The 14,425-nt window shown below is 37.8% G+C and overlaps 1 protein-coding gene across 1 annotated transcript in view; it reads left to right on the top strand.

Moving 5' to 3' along the window:
- Positions 1–14,425, top strand: part of LOC140133094 (cadherin-6-like) — a 208,044-nt gene that overhangs the window by 65,778 nt on the left and 127,841 nt on the right. The gene's annotated exons all lie outside the window — the stretch shown is intronic.

Here is a 14,425-nt window from a genome sequence, read left to right as displayed (position 1 = left end):
ATCGTTTGAGAATGTTCTTCTTATTATTTATTAATTTTTTAAAATTATTTCTATATTGTTGGCTCTTAGTTTTACTTAGTATTACACTGTGCTGATCATCTTTACGAACTGTAGTGACGCAGCCAATGGCAATATCTTAGATAGCTTTCTTATTTTTGTTAGCTGCAGAGAGCAACATAAAGGCAGATTGTACCATGGTGGGCGGAACTTGTATCGGAACAGGGGAAGTGAATAAATTAAAAGCCAAGGCGCTCTGATGAGCTTTGGTGATGAAGTTCGAGTGCCCAGAATAATTAGCATACTTTTTATAAACCTTTATTGTGGCAATCGCGGCATATAGAGTTATAATAAAAGAAGTCCTGAGAAACATTGTTCCTCAGGAACTTCTTAGTAGGACATGTCTACCAGCAGTAAAACGGATGGTAGATGTCCATTAAATGGATGAACACATTGCAGGGTATGTATTTTATTACAACAACTTGTTGATCATCGTTGTCACATCTAATACTACTACTGTTGAAAATGTATATTACTATAAGCAAGCTATTTTCTGAGGTTCTCGGCTGCAAAGCTTTGAGAATATATTTCCATGAGCTCATCCACGATCTGTTCAGTACCAAAGTGTTTTATCTTTTATATGCTGAAATGGTTTTGTCTATGTCTTTAGGTTAAGCTAAAGATGTTGTCAAGTGCAGGATTACAGTAAAGTGCTTCTAAATTAACAGTTTGTGTTATAAGCTAACATCAAGGTAACATTCCCATAGAATATGCATAGCTCTGTGAAAAATGAATTCTTCTCCTCAGCATAAATATGCTACTTTTGATGTGCCTGCATATGGAATATCTACAAGTCAATCTTTCTTTACCTGAACTATTTTTTTATGTTAACAGCACACTAAACATTATTTTTTAATGTGAAGAGGAGATACGTCTCAGCCAAATATATGAGATCAATGGAAAATGTATTCAGAATAATGTATATTTCTGCATATGGGAAAGTAAAAGCTCTATGTTTCAAATGCTAGGGATTGATAACTGTAATATTTTTGCTAGGAAGGTGCATTAAGTTTGGTTCTCATTAACAAGCTATTTGATGCTTCAAAGGGGGTTTCTAAAAATGTTGTACTTATTGGCAGTAGGGAGGGGTCAATAAAAAAATTTGTACTCACCTCTCCCATCTCTGTCTTCCATGGCTGTCACTTTCTCTGTCTGTTTGTACTAACAGACATCAAGGCCTGGTCATTGCTGCAGTCGCAAAGATCTCAGTTGTGATCTCAGCAATGTCAGCAAATACATGAGAGACACTGCTACAGCTCTAATGCTATTCCGTTGGAGGAATAAAGCAGTACCAAGATACAGGTAGTACATAGTGTACAGAGTTGTCTGCCTACATCTCCAACCCCTTTGATAAGCCATTAATATCTTGTCCTGGACATCTTTTGAAATGTGCTTCTACCACAGGAGTTTACATGTCAATGGGTTGGCAATACTACCTATTAAATGGTACATCCAGTAATCATTTTAATTTAACCATTTCTTTGCTATCCTTTGCTATTTTCCTCTTAGTAACCCATTGAAGAAGCAATCTGTGTTTTTTTACCTCCTCACTTAGTGCTGATTATCCTCCTGTAAAAAGGAGGATATGGTTACCAACTGCTGGAGAGGATGGGCTTCTGCTGACGAAGGGTAGACCATGTGACAGCTTAGCTATAGCATAGTTATAGCCTTGTGCTTATGCAGCTGGAGGCAGAGGGTCCATTCCAATTCATGATACTGCACATTATTTTTATGTTTTCTGGTGCTAAAAGTCAAAATACTTAAAATCAAATAAATCAGACCTAACATTGAATTCCGTAGGATATATTATTTCCAATTGATAGATCCAAAAAGATTGATGTTGTAGCCGCTCCCCCATTTTGGTTTATGTACATATTCTATTCCATAAAACCGAAACAAAGTAAAATCACTTACATGACATGGTTTATATTCTTGGCGCAATCACTTAAATCTTCTGATACAAAGAAGTTGAGATTTCTAATAGTACTTTCAAAGGATGGAATTTATCACCAATGTCATAGGGCATGAATGTGGTTTTTCCGACTATCTGTCAGGCTTCTACGTCGTAATTTATTTGGCACACAACTGTTATCATTATTATTATTTTTGGCACACAGCATTAATATATGAGGTTGAAGTTCTGGAATGTCAGAATTAGGTCATTAAGTCATATTAACTTCCCCTCAATATATTTATGATATTAGTAGTATATCTGTAGTTTGCACCACAGCAAGATGATGCCTATACCAGAAAATGTCCTTAAAAAAGGATTGTTGTGTGAATAAACCATTATTTGCAAATATTAACGTTTATCAAAGTGAATTAGTAGAGATTTGGAAATATCCAGAGTATATCCACATAACTCTTGGTGTACGATCTATACCTGTTCAGATAAGGGAAGGGGGCAAAAGCTGTTATCTCAAGGTCATGTGGAATGCAGGTATAAAGTACACCTACGTCACATGTCATCTATACATAGAATTCTAACCATATAAAATCTTCAAAGAACTTCAATTTATCCTGTATGTTTAGATTATGAGAAGCTCATGGGTTTTTCGTTTTACATTTTTGTTGGTATCAAGGCATTTTGCTCAATTCTAGTAAAAAAAAATCGGGAGAAGTTAAATCCCTCCAACATTTCTGCTGCTGAGAAACTAGTTTTAGAACAGAAAGAAATGCCATCATTCTCTAAAGTGATTGATATCATGTAGGAATTTTCTAATGTCCATTTTGAAAAGGGGGATCACCCATAAAAATTTGTTTAGAATCATTCTGGAATTGGAGATACACTTTAAGTGAAGCTTTTACATAAATTCAATGTTTGCAAGAAATTATATGCCATCCATGAAGTGATATTTTGGATCTAGCTTACAAAAACTGGTGCTTAAATGATCTGGTTTTGTTGACAAGAGCAGCTGTTCTTAGAACACTGCCTCCATAATAAATGTACATGATTCCTTTTCTCTGTTTAAAGCTATTAAAGATGCATGAATAATCTTGTAAACTAATCAAATACAGTTCAGCAATTAAACTGCATATTCATCTATATTTCAGTTTCAGAAATGATTAAATGCGTTTTTAGTCGGGTTACTTTGTAATTTTGACACAAATGTCCTACTATAGCTTCTCAGTAGTGTTGGAAAACGAATAGCAACATACCAGTGTTTGTGCAGTGAAATTTTTCAGACCTACTTGTTGCGAATGAAAGCAAATTATGTACAACATAGTTTACCAGCATAACAGTATTTTTCTGCTTCAACCCTGACTGTACTATAACCATAGATTTCTCCTGCAAAAAGTCCTTGGATGAAAATATTGTAAAAACTTCCTTTTAGTATTCCTTCCTTTCTGTATTTTTATTGTAAGGTCTAGCAATCGCTTTACTAGTATGGAGAATTATTTGCCCCTCATCAAGACCAAATTTGCTGGGACAGATTTCCAGTTCCATCATGTTTCATGCATACCAATTACCTCCTTTTAGGGACAACATCCCATTAGACCACTGCTGTACAAAATCATAGACTGCAAATACATGAAAAAAAAGGAACAAAGCAACAACACCTATAAAATCATGTTGGATAAAGTATAGTACAATGTTAAGAACTTATCATAAGGAGGAGGAAACTTGCTTTACTAGAGAAAGAGTATGGATAATAGTAATGTAATCTATGTTTAAAACCTGAAAAAGTACTCAGTGCTTATATTCTGCTAAAAGACGCTAAAATTCACAAAATTTAAGATCAAGCTGTTAATTAATATCAGACTTTAGATCAAAGCAAAGATGGTAAAAAGATGGTAGAAAAATGGTAACTTGAGTTTGGATCTTATTTCTGTATGGCTGACAAGTAGCAAAGAAGAGAACAAAAAGACCAAGTAAGTGACATAAATACAACATGGATAACAAATAGTACAGAATGATTGAAGAACAAATACGGGGTCTGGAGAAATAATATACCATAGCCATGGTCCCCTTTGAGACACAACCCATGTTTTGTCATGCTTGTTAAAGGAAATTCAGATTTTTAAGTAAAAAACATTTCATTATTTCTTAAAGCAGTTTGAAAATAGATCAGGTAGGCAGAAGGCGTTTCACATTTATCACAGTGGCGTTCACAGTGTTGGATGGATTTGATGCATCTTGCTGACAAAAAAATTTCAGTTTCTCCATAATTTCAGTTGCTCCATAATTTTGCCACTTTTGGAGCCAACTCTCTATGCTTGACGCAACAACCTTTTCTAAATACACTAGTGCTATGGGAGATAAAAGTGACTTATGTTTCCTTTTAATGTATGTGTAGAAGATTAGGTCAAAAGAACCTGAGCCATTGGTGGACTGGTCATTAAACCCACCAGGGGAAATCCCAGGGGGCCGACTACTCTGGGGCTGAAGTGAGGCCAGCCTGGGACTGATGGGCTGGCTATATACTGGGGGACTGGTTGTCTGTATACTGAGGGGGGCACACTGGCTGCATACTGAGTGGGACTAGCTGGCTGTATACTGGGGGGCAGGCTGGCTGTATACTGGAGAGACTGGCTGGCTGTATACTGGGGGACTGGCTGGCTGTATACTGGGGGGGCAAGCTGGCTATATACTGGGGGGCAGGCTGCCTGTATACTTGGGGGAACTGGCTGTATACTGGGAGGACTAGCTGGCTGTATACTGGGGGACTGTCTTGCTGTATACTGAGGGTGCTGGCTGGCTATATATCAGGGATGCTGGCTGGCTATATACTTGGGGGACTGGCTATATACAGGGGGACCTGGCCGTATCCTAGTGGGGCTGGCTGGCTAACTATTGGGGGGATTGGGTGGCTATATAAAGGGGCTGGCTATATAGAGGGACTGGCTGGTTATGTACAGGGGGCAGGCTATCTGTATACTGGGGCCAGCTGGCTATATACTTTGGGGACTGGCTGGCTATATACTGGGAGTTCTGGCTGGTTGTATATTGGGGGGACTGGCTGCCTATATACAGGGGCTGGCTGTATAGAGGGGGCTGGCTATATAAAGGGGTTGACTTGCTATATACGGTGTACTGGTTGGCTATATACTGGGGTGCTGGCTGTATACTTGGGGGGCAGGCGGGCTATATGCAGGGGACCATCTGGCTATATACAGAGGTTGATTTTCTATAAACAGGGGAATGGCTGGCAGTGTTATATGGCATAGCAGTAGTAATAGTAGTTATTCTTCGACATAAAATGCATTATTATAGTAGTTATATTCTTGTACATAGGGAGCAGTATTATAGTAGTTATATTCTTGTACATAAAATGCAGTATTATAGTAGTTATATTCCTGTACATAGAGGCAGTATTATAGTAGTTATTTTCTTGTACATAAAATGCAGTATTATGGTAGTTATATTCTTGTACATGAAATGCAGTATTATTATATATTTTACTTAGGGGTAGTATTGTAATACATTCTTGTTTATCGGAGAAGGTATTGTAGTTTTTGATATATACATAAGGCAGTATTAAATTGTGTTCTTTCAAAAAAGAATCTTTATTCCTGTACAAGGGGGCAGTAGGAGTCTTTATTTGTGCTGTACATGTTGATTAACACTATCAACAATTTGTGTGGAGTTTGGTAACACCACCCACATCACATGGCCACGCCTACTTGCTTGACTCCACTCACAGAATGGGGCCACTTTTACGTTTTTTTTCCAGGTTATTTTAAATTTCCAGTCCGTCCTTGACCTGAGTTTATTCTGGCAGACATAGATATCTTTTTAGCATCCATCATGGCCTATGGGGGATGCATGCTACTGTATTGAAAGCCCTGGACTCCCCTGAGCGTATACCCAGGGACATCCCCAGAAGAAGGACAGTGACATGGCTGGGGAAACACCCTGAACATTGGCTGTTACAAATCACTGGCTACTCATGATGTTCACTCCTCCTCCCACTTCCAGGTGTGGAATAGGAGGATGCATCTCATTACATGAGCATATAGTGGGATACATCCTATTCTATCATTGTAAGGATATGCCAGGAAGCATGTTCAATACTTTTTTCCTGTGTCACATCACATTATTACACATAACTTAATTAATGTAAATCTATGGTTTGATGCCTTTGCGAGTGTGGATTGTATGGGTTGTTACTAACATCTGGTGAGAATAAATGCAGAAAATGCTTTCCGGTTCCTTACTTATTTATAGTCACACTTGGTCACACCCTTTTTATACTTTAATTAGGGTGAAGTTTCCTCTAGTTAACACTCAGCGTATGAAAAAATCTACATCTGTAAACTATTTGCATTCTATTACTACATATTTCTTTACATTCCTTGAAATTCCCTATTTAGGAAGACATGTAGCACTGTACTGGCCTGATAAATCAACTTATTTTTAATGAGTTAGTATTGGGTGGCAGGTGCAGAGATGTCGCCTAATGCCAGGTCACCTGTTAAGTAATGATCCAGCACAGATTTTTCTTGTAATATGATATATCATTCCATTAAACCAATATTGGTAAAGAAAAACTGTCTTGCAGAAATCTGAACTAGATCATTATCTTCCTAACCAACATGGGATTAGCTGACATCTCTGCATGCACAAAGTTAGATTTAATTAGATTTTTCCTTAGAACAAGTTGTTTTTTTTCTCTCTGTTTGATAATTTATTGGTCTTTTCTCAGATGAAAATGCTGTTTTTGTCAGTGCTAGTTTCTATTTGATATAACTCAGTGGTGGTCTTTACATTGTGTGAAATAAAGTAACATGTTATAGATGGCAGCCCTTTTAATCCTAATGCAATGGGTGCAGTTAAAAAGAGAGCAACCACCGGAGTCCCTCTACAACTGCACATTAACTGTCATTCACTTTAATGGAGTAATTTCTGAAGGCAGTTACAGTACATTAATGAATCTCCCACTGAAGAAAGTTTTGCAGAAGAAAAACCTAAAATTAGAGCTTATATAGCATGAGGATTACTGACTACAAATCAGACAAAAACCTTGACTGGCAAAAATGATTATCTTGATTGGTTTATAAGTGTTAGTTATCACATGTGAATAATGTGTATAGTCATGGTTAGTCATAATCCTAAAAGCCAACCAATTATTGATTATAACACTGGCTTTTATTACTTGACAAATTGTTTTGTATCCTTCTGTGTATTACTTATATGTGTTGTAAAATGGGATGAATAAAATGGAAAGGACATGTCTAGGACATAAATAGGATGAGTATTGAAGTTTATTCTTCAAGGCATCTCTCCAAATTGATTGTTTCTCTTGAAGTTTTGAAAGCATTCCTATTGGAATAAAGATTTCATGAAAGTTCCTTATTTATTGATATCTACCCTTTTGTTGATTCAGGGGAAAGCAAATAGCTAACCAATTTAGTTACATAGTTGTCATTACATTTAGATTTGTTAACAAAGTATTATAAATGTTTGAGCAGTAAAAGTAGCAGATAAAAAGGATCAGAGTGGTGGCGCCAGAGACATGTCCACAGCTTAGAAGTGTCAATGAATCTTGAGCTGCATACTAGGCACCAATGTTTTTTACATTTAAATGTCACTGACAGCAGCCAGCACTAAGACCAAATGCATGGCACTTGTGAATTTCTCCAAATGGTAAAATTCATCAAGAACCCTTTTACTGGCTCTCTCATGTGCCCAAAGAGATTAGTGTGCACATTGCCAAAGTGTTTTTTTTATAATAAACTGAATTTTTTTCCTATAAAATAAGAAAAGTTAGATGAAAGTTTACCTTTCTCGCTGCAGAGCAGTGTCCCATGGGAGTGGCCAGTGAGAAGCAGTTTCCCCCTACCCTTTGAAATTGATGCATGACGGCACAGTTTTCTAATTATTTGCATTATGTGCATGACGGAGCGGTTTATTGAGGGTGGGGGGAGTACCATTCCTAACTGGCCATTCCCATGGGACACAGGACACTTTCATCTTTTCTTTTTATTGGAAAAGACAGTTTTATTAAAAAAACACTGTGCACACTATTCTCTATGGGGGCATGAGGGAGTCAGTAAAAGTGCTCTTAAAGACAGGTTCCTTTTGAGAACTTTTACTATTTGGAGCTCCATTAGATAATTCACAAGTGCCATATTCTCTCTAGAGTCCATGGATTGGTCTTAGTGCTGGTTACTGTCAGTGACATTTAAATGTAAAAAATATACCAAGTATGGAGCTTTAACAAGATTCATTGACACTGCTTAACCATCTGCTACAAGAAACTATGGCTCATACTGTTTAATGTATTGAGAAACTGTAAAAGAGAACATTTGTGAGGTTGAATCAGAAAAATGAAACTCTATCACTGTTTTTAGCTTTTGTTTTTACTGCATTCACTGTAAGCTATATGCTAACTTTATAATGAAAATTATATAGTTATATAGTATGCTATGTTTCCTATCCTGGTTATCTGTTCTCACATTTTTCTTCTTGTTCTCCTTTTATTGTTTATTGACATTCCCTGTACTAACTATCCAAACAAACGGAAACATACTTCTTAAATGCAATTTATTGAACATGTATGTATCATTACTCCTGGAAAATCAATACAAATTTAATGTTCAAAAAATATAATATGCTATGTTTTATAGAAATAAAAAAAATCTTTCTGACACCATACAATAAGACCAGTTTCTGTGAACAACGGTGTCACGATTTTTGTTTTGCGGAGAGAACTATCATTTTTATTAGTTTATTGGTTTACTGCATTACATATGACTTTCCTATTACTTTTTATTTCATTTTATGTTGGGTGTGAGGACTTGGTGAGAAAGCGTCACTTCTGCCATTATTATTTCATTTGTTTTAGCTACTTTCTTATTTTATACTTTCACCATAATATTTTTATTCTTTTGATAACTTTTTTTTATATCTACAATATCTGCCTTTACATTAATCATTTTTTCACTTGCTTATTTCCTATATGCATAATCCCACAGGACATAGCTCTCGAATGTCATTAATTTGTTTTCCCCAGAAATAATAGTGTTAAGAAAAGGTGTCAAATATGAACCCTCCAGCTACTTGACTACTTACTTGTCATCATCAAAGAGGCAAGACTACACATCTATGATCTATACTTTATTCAGTTGAAAGTAGTTGTTGAAACATAATTTAAGTAAAGGATATGACCAGAGCTCTTTTCATCCTCTTTTGCTTGCCACTCTGCTTTACCATGAACATTGATCCTCCATGACCCTATTTTCCATTCCTGGGAGGTGATTCATCACCAATAAATAGCCTTTTGCTCAGCACAGACAGTGGTAGCAAATCACCTTTGACAACCTTCTACAAAAAAGACCACCCAGCTAATATTCCTGGGCAGGTTTGGAATTAACATTACATTTCTCCGCAATCTGAAGATTGCAATTAGCTTCATTAAAATTACTTTAAAGCTAGGAATAGTAGCGGACGGGAAACAGTGGGGTTTTTAATAAGGCTATACAGAGACAGCAGAGCAATATTTTTAAATTGATTTCCTGTGTTGTAAAAGAAATGAAATGTTGATTAGTGTGATCAAGGCTCTAACAGTACAGGATTAGACTTCTGGAGCAAGTAATCCTCCTTGTTATTCATTTGAAAGCTCCAACTGCCTAGAATAAATAACATTCCTAATCATTTTACTGATGGAGTCATATTCATACAATTGTCAGAGAGGTTGATTTTTCACGTTCTATTATTTCTAATGTTCTGTTTTCTATATACATTTTTTTGGACAATTCAATCTTCAATTCTATTTAAAAATCAAATTGTTTGATTTCCTCTGTATTCTGTACATAGTCTGTTGTTCATGTTACACCTAGTACTTGGAATGCCATTATTAGTGTCCTCAGAATACTTAAAGGGGTTATCCGGGTTTAAATTTCTTTTTATGGCCGGGCTGGGGAGGGCTAGTTAAACATAATAAACATGAACTTACCCCCTTCGGCGCCGCCGATGTCCCGCACCGCGGTCACTTCAATCCGTGCCCCTGTAAACAAACAGGGGCACGGAAGCAGCGCACAGGGAGCTTCCGGTCCGCGATGTGGACGGCTCCTCCCATGCGTCCCTATCTCTCAGCGTTGTAAGCGCTGGGAGATGGTGCGCATGGGAGCTTCCGGCCGGCCGGAAGCTCCCTGTGCGCCTGTGTAATGAAACCGGCGCACGGAGAAGACGGGCCGCGGCGCGGGACATCGGCAGCACCGGAGGAGGTAAGTAGATGTTTATTATGTTTAAATAGCCCTCCCCAGCCCGGACATAAAAAAATTTTTAAACCCGGATAACCCCTTTAATCTACTGTTCTTATATTTTAAGGGGGATTCTGCTTTATGTCAGATATGGTTGCATAATGACGCAGCTCCATCAAGTCCAACCTATGTTGATAGAGAGTAAGACAAGGCTGATACCAATTCCTTTCCAACCCCAAAAAGGCAGTTAGATGTGACAGATGTGATATTTTTGGGGCATCCAAGCCACTGTTGAACAAGTACAAAGTATCCGCCATAAAACCATCCTCTGGCAGAGAGTTCCAGTCTCTTGTATAGTAAATAATCCCTTTCTACATTGTAGAGGATGACCCTGGCCACAGGCCTAGCTGCAGATGCATAACATAACTGGCTTCACATGTTAACCAGCTGTGAAAACATAGTCTGTAATGAAAATTAAAAAAAGGGGCCCATAGAGCATAATGGGAAAAAGAAAAATAGTTACTGAAAAAAATCAGTCTTTTAGGGAAGTGGTCTCTTCAAAGGGGTGGTCTTTTGGAGAGGTTTCCCTATATCTATAACAAATATTTTATATGAACCAACATTAGAAACTGGAACTGGGAAAGTGACAATACTTTCAAGGTGAGAGACTACAGAATGGAACATAGAGGTCCTGCAGCTAAAATTTTTGGAGTTGTGAGCTCTTTGTAAACAATGCGGCTTTGTGCTGGTTTGTTTTATGGGATACTTCTTAAAAGATTACAATGAACTACTCAAATGATGCACTTGTAGATAAGTCTATTCCCCTGTTTTCAGCATCCACATTTGTATTCTTTTTTTCTGTAGTAGTTTAAATATAAACCCACTGTTACAAGGGTGCTGTGTCATCCATCTTTACATTTGTATTTTCCTTATGAATGTAAAAGTCCATTTCTAGTAAAGAAACATTTAAAAAACCAGCATGACACAATTCAATCTAAACATTCAGAGCCTTTCAAGTATACCACAAAGAAATGAGGCGTTTCATCCAGAAACATATTTTCACAAGAGGACTTGTATAATCATACCATATTTGATATGAAAAGGAAATAGAAGTTGTGCATAATTTTATTTGTTTATTGAAGCACATAACTTAGCAGTCCACTTACTATGTTGGCTTTACCATTTTTATAATTAAGAAGAATTTACAGAGTGTTTGGATTATGATGAGACATAGGGGCACATTTACTAAGGGTCGTGCACCACTTTTCTGGCTGACTTTGCACGTTCTTTTAGGTGCAAAGTACTTGTACATAATGGGGCACATTTACTAAGGGTCCGCAGCCGCGAATCCGTCGGGTTTTTCCCGAATATTTCCTCTTTGCGCTGTATTTCACTAGATTGTGGCGCAAGCGATAGATTTTTGGCGCAATCGCGCCGACTTTCGCGCGACAGAAATCGGGGGGCGTGGCCACCGGACAACCCGAAGGATTCGGAAAAACTGCAGAATTTAAAAAGCCATTTGTGTCGCAAGATCAAGCACTCACATACACCAGAAAAAAGCAGGTGAACTCCAGCGGACCTCGGCACAGCAGCGACACCTGGTGAATATCGGCGCACGGACCTTAGTGAATCCCAGCAGAACCCGAAACAGCGTCGGAGAACCCACCGCTGGATCGCGACTGGACCGGGTAAGTAAATGTGCCCCAATATTTAAGAAGTGCCTGTGGCCCATTTGTGTCTCACGCGACACTTTTGTGTCGAGGCTGCACTTTTCTTCATGCAACACAAATTTCTGCACTGAAATGGGCGTTCCAGTGCACAGCCAGACCGTGAGACACATTTATCATGCAAAGCCTGACAGAAGTGTTGCACGCCCTATATTAAAGGTGTACTAGTAGCTGCACTCTGTTGGAGCAGTGCCGGGGGTGCCAGATTAATGAAGAATGTGAGCCCCAATTTGTGAATCTGGCACCCTCTGCACACTACACACAAACACACAGGCAAACAATAGTTTGCACTATTTTTAGTAACAATGAAGATGATAATGCCGTGTCCAAATGATGAAGGGTCCCAAGGATACTTCATATATAACATAGAAGTGTAAGCTGTATATATACATTTTCTTAGTTTCTTTTGAATACACTGTTATAGAACACTTAAGCACAACTTAATCTAATTATGGGCAGTATTCACAAAGAACAGTTTCTACCAGTACAGTATTGTGCATGTGTCTACTCCCCTTGTCTGCTTTTTAATAACCAGCCAACACATTTGGAAAGAGACTGTTATAATAATTTCATGGGGCAAATTTACTGATTACAGGCAGTCCCAGGGTTACATACAACATATGTTCCATAGGTTTGATCTTAACTTGAATTGTATGTAAATTGAAACTGTATATTTTATAATTGTAGATCCAGAAAAAAAAAATTTGCCCCAGTGACAATTGGATTTTTTTTTACATTTTTTGCTCTAAAGGGACCACGAACTATCAATAAAGCATCATTACTGACACCTTACAGCTGATCATTGCAGTCTGGGACTATAGTAAAGCATTCAGAGAGCTTCACCAGAGGTCACAGTGGGCAAAGGGGTCCGTCTTTAACTAGGGGTCGTCTGTAAGTCGTCTGAATTTTTGTACACAAGATGCTAGTCATATTGATAAAGACACTTCACTGAACAGGGGTATGGATTAGTTTAGCTTAGACTCTGCTTAGCAGAAAGATGTGCTCAAAAATAGGCCAGATTGTTCCAAAATTGTTCCAACATTTTGTAGATGTGCCAAATATATTATTCAGAATAAAACACTGAAATGAATTGGTACATATAGACCAGTTATAAGCTGTCTAAATTTAAAACAGTATAACCAAATACTTGCAACTGTCCTAATCCAACAAAAGTGCTTTGTTCTATAGGTTAGTTTGAAAGAAGAATGTAAGTTTAACACTTGGTCAACATGAAAAGTCCCACTGTAGCTTTTTTGTACACTCTGCGGAAAAGTGCATATGCACACTTGCGACTTTCGTGATATACATCTGTACAGCTATTGTACAGCAACAGCTACCTATTGTGTCAGCCCTATTTGGATGAGGTAGGTGAACTCAAAATCAGGTCTATTCTAGGAAAGTTACAGAAAGTATTTTAAATAACCAATTTGAATGAACTGTTAAATACATTTCCATGATCATCCAGGGTGATACAGCTTGAACTTTATCCCACTGACATCTTTACAGGGTTTTGACCATGAAAGAACATTCTCAAATCATAACCCCCAGTGATGTTTACAAACTAAAGATAATATTAACCTCGTTACTTACAATTTTATTCCAGAGTGTGGACGGGGACTCTCTAAGCAGACACATTATGATCCCAGTGTGCTGATAATGTGCTTAGATTATCATAGAACAAGTTTGCCTACACTTTAATTTAGCTTGTGAACATTCTACTGGTATCTGACACATAGAAAAGAGAGATGGGACAGATCAGAGATGAGAGATGGTGAGATTCATGAGATAAAACACTCTGCTAACTCAGCTATAAGACACACGCAGTCAGCCCAGCTACATGCCTCCTTCCCCTGCTATAAGGATCTTAACTGTAGCTTGTAAAGTAAGTCTGTGCCCGCTGCTTAATGGCACGAAGTGTCTGTGTGTGTCTACATGTGAGCTTGTCTTGTAATGGGGGGGGAGGGGCAGACAGCAGACTGCAGGAGAAGCAATTCATGAAAAAAATCTGTCTGGCCTGACCATGAAAATCAGAAGATTTACAGTTGTATACACCAGGACTGATAGAGACAGGTTGAAATTAAATCTGTGATATGCTGTATTTTTGTTAATAACAGTGAATTAGAAAATGTGTTATTTTGTTATCCTGAGAATATTTAAGAATCTTGTCATTATGGGAATACCCCTTTAACTAAAATGTGCTTTTTCAAGATTCCTATATACAGCGATATACTCTGTAATTTCAGACATGCTGGTAGATTAATGTGTGCTCTGTGCAATGTGCAGTGTTGGCTTTCCTCCATAGATAATTGGAATTCAGGCCAAAAAGTTTCATTTTGGTCTCATGTGACCATAACACCTTCTTCTATATGCCTGCTGTGTCCCCCACATAGCTTTGTGCAATCACTAATAGGGGTCCAGTGGACAGATTCTCACAGCTGAACCTTAGATCTTTGCAGCTACTCAAGAGTGACCCTGGTTCTTGTGGCTACTTCTCT

This window comes from Engystomops pustulosus, chromosome 5, assembly GCF_040894005.1.
Source record: "Engystomops pustulosus chromosome 5, aEngPut4.maternal, whole genome shotgun sequence".
Lineage (NCBI taxonomy): Eukaryota > Metazoa > Chordata > Amphibia > Anura > Leptodactylidae > Engystomops > Engystomops pustulosus.
This window is presented reverse-complemented; position numbering and strand designations above follow the sequence as displayed.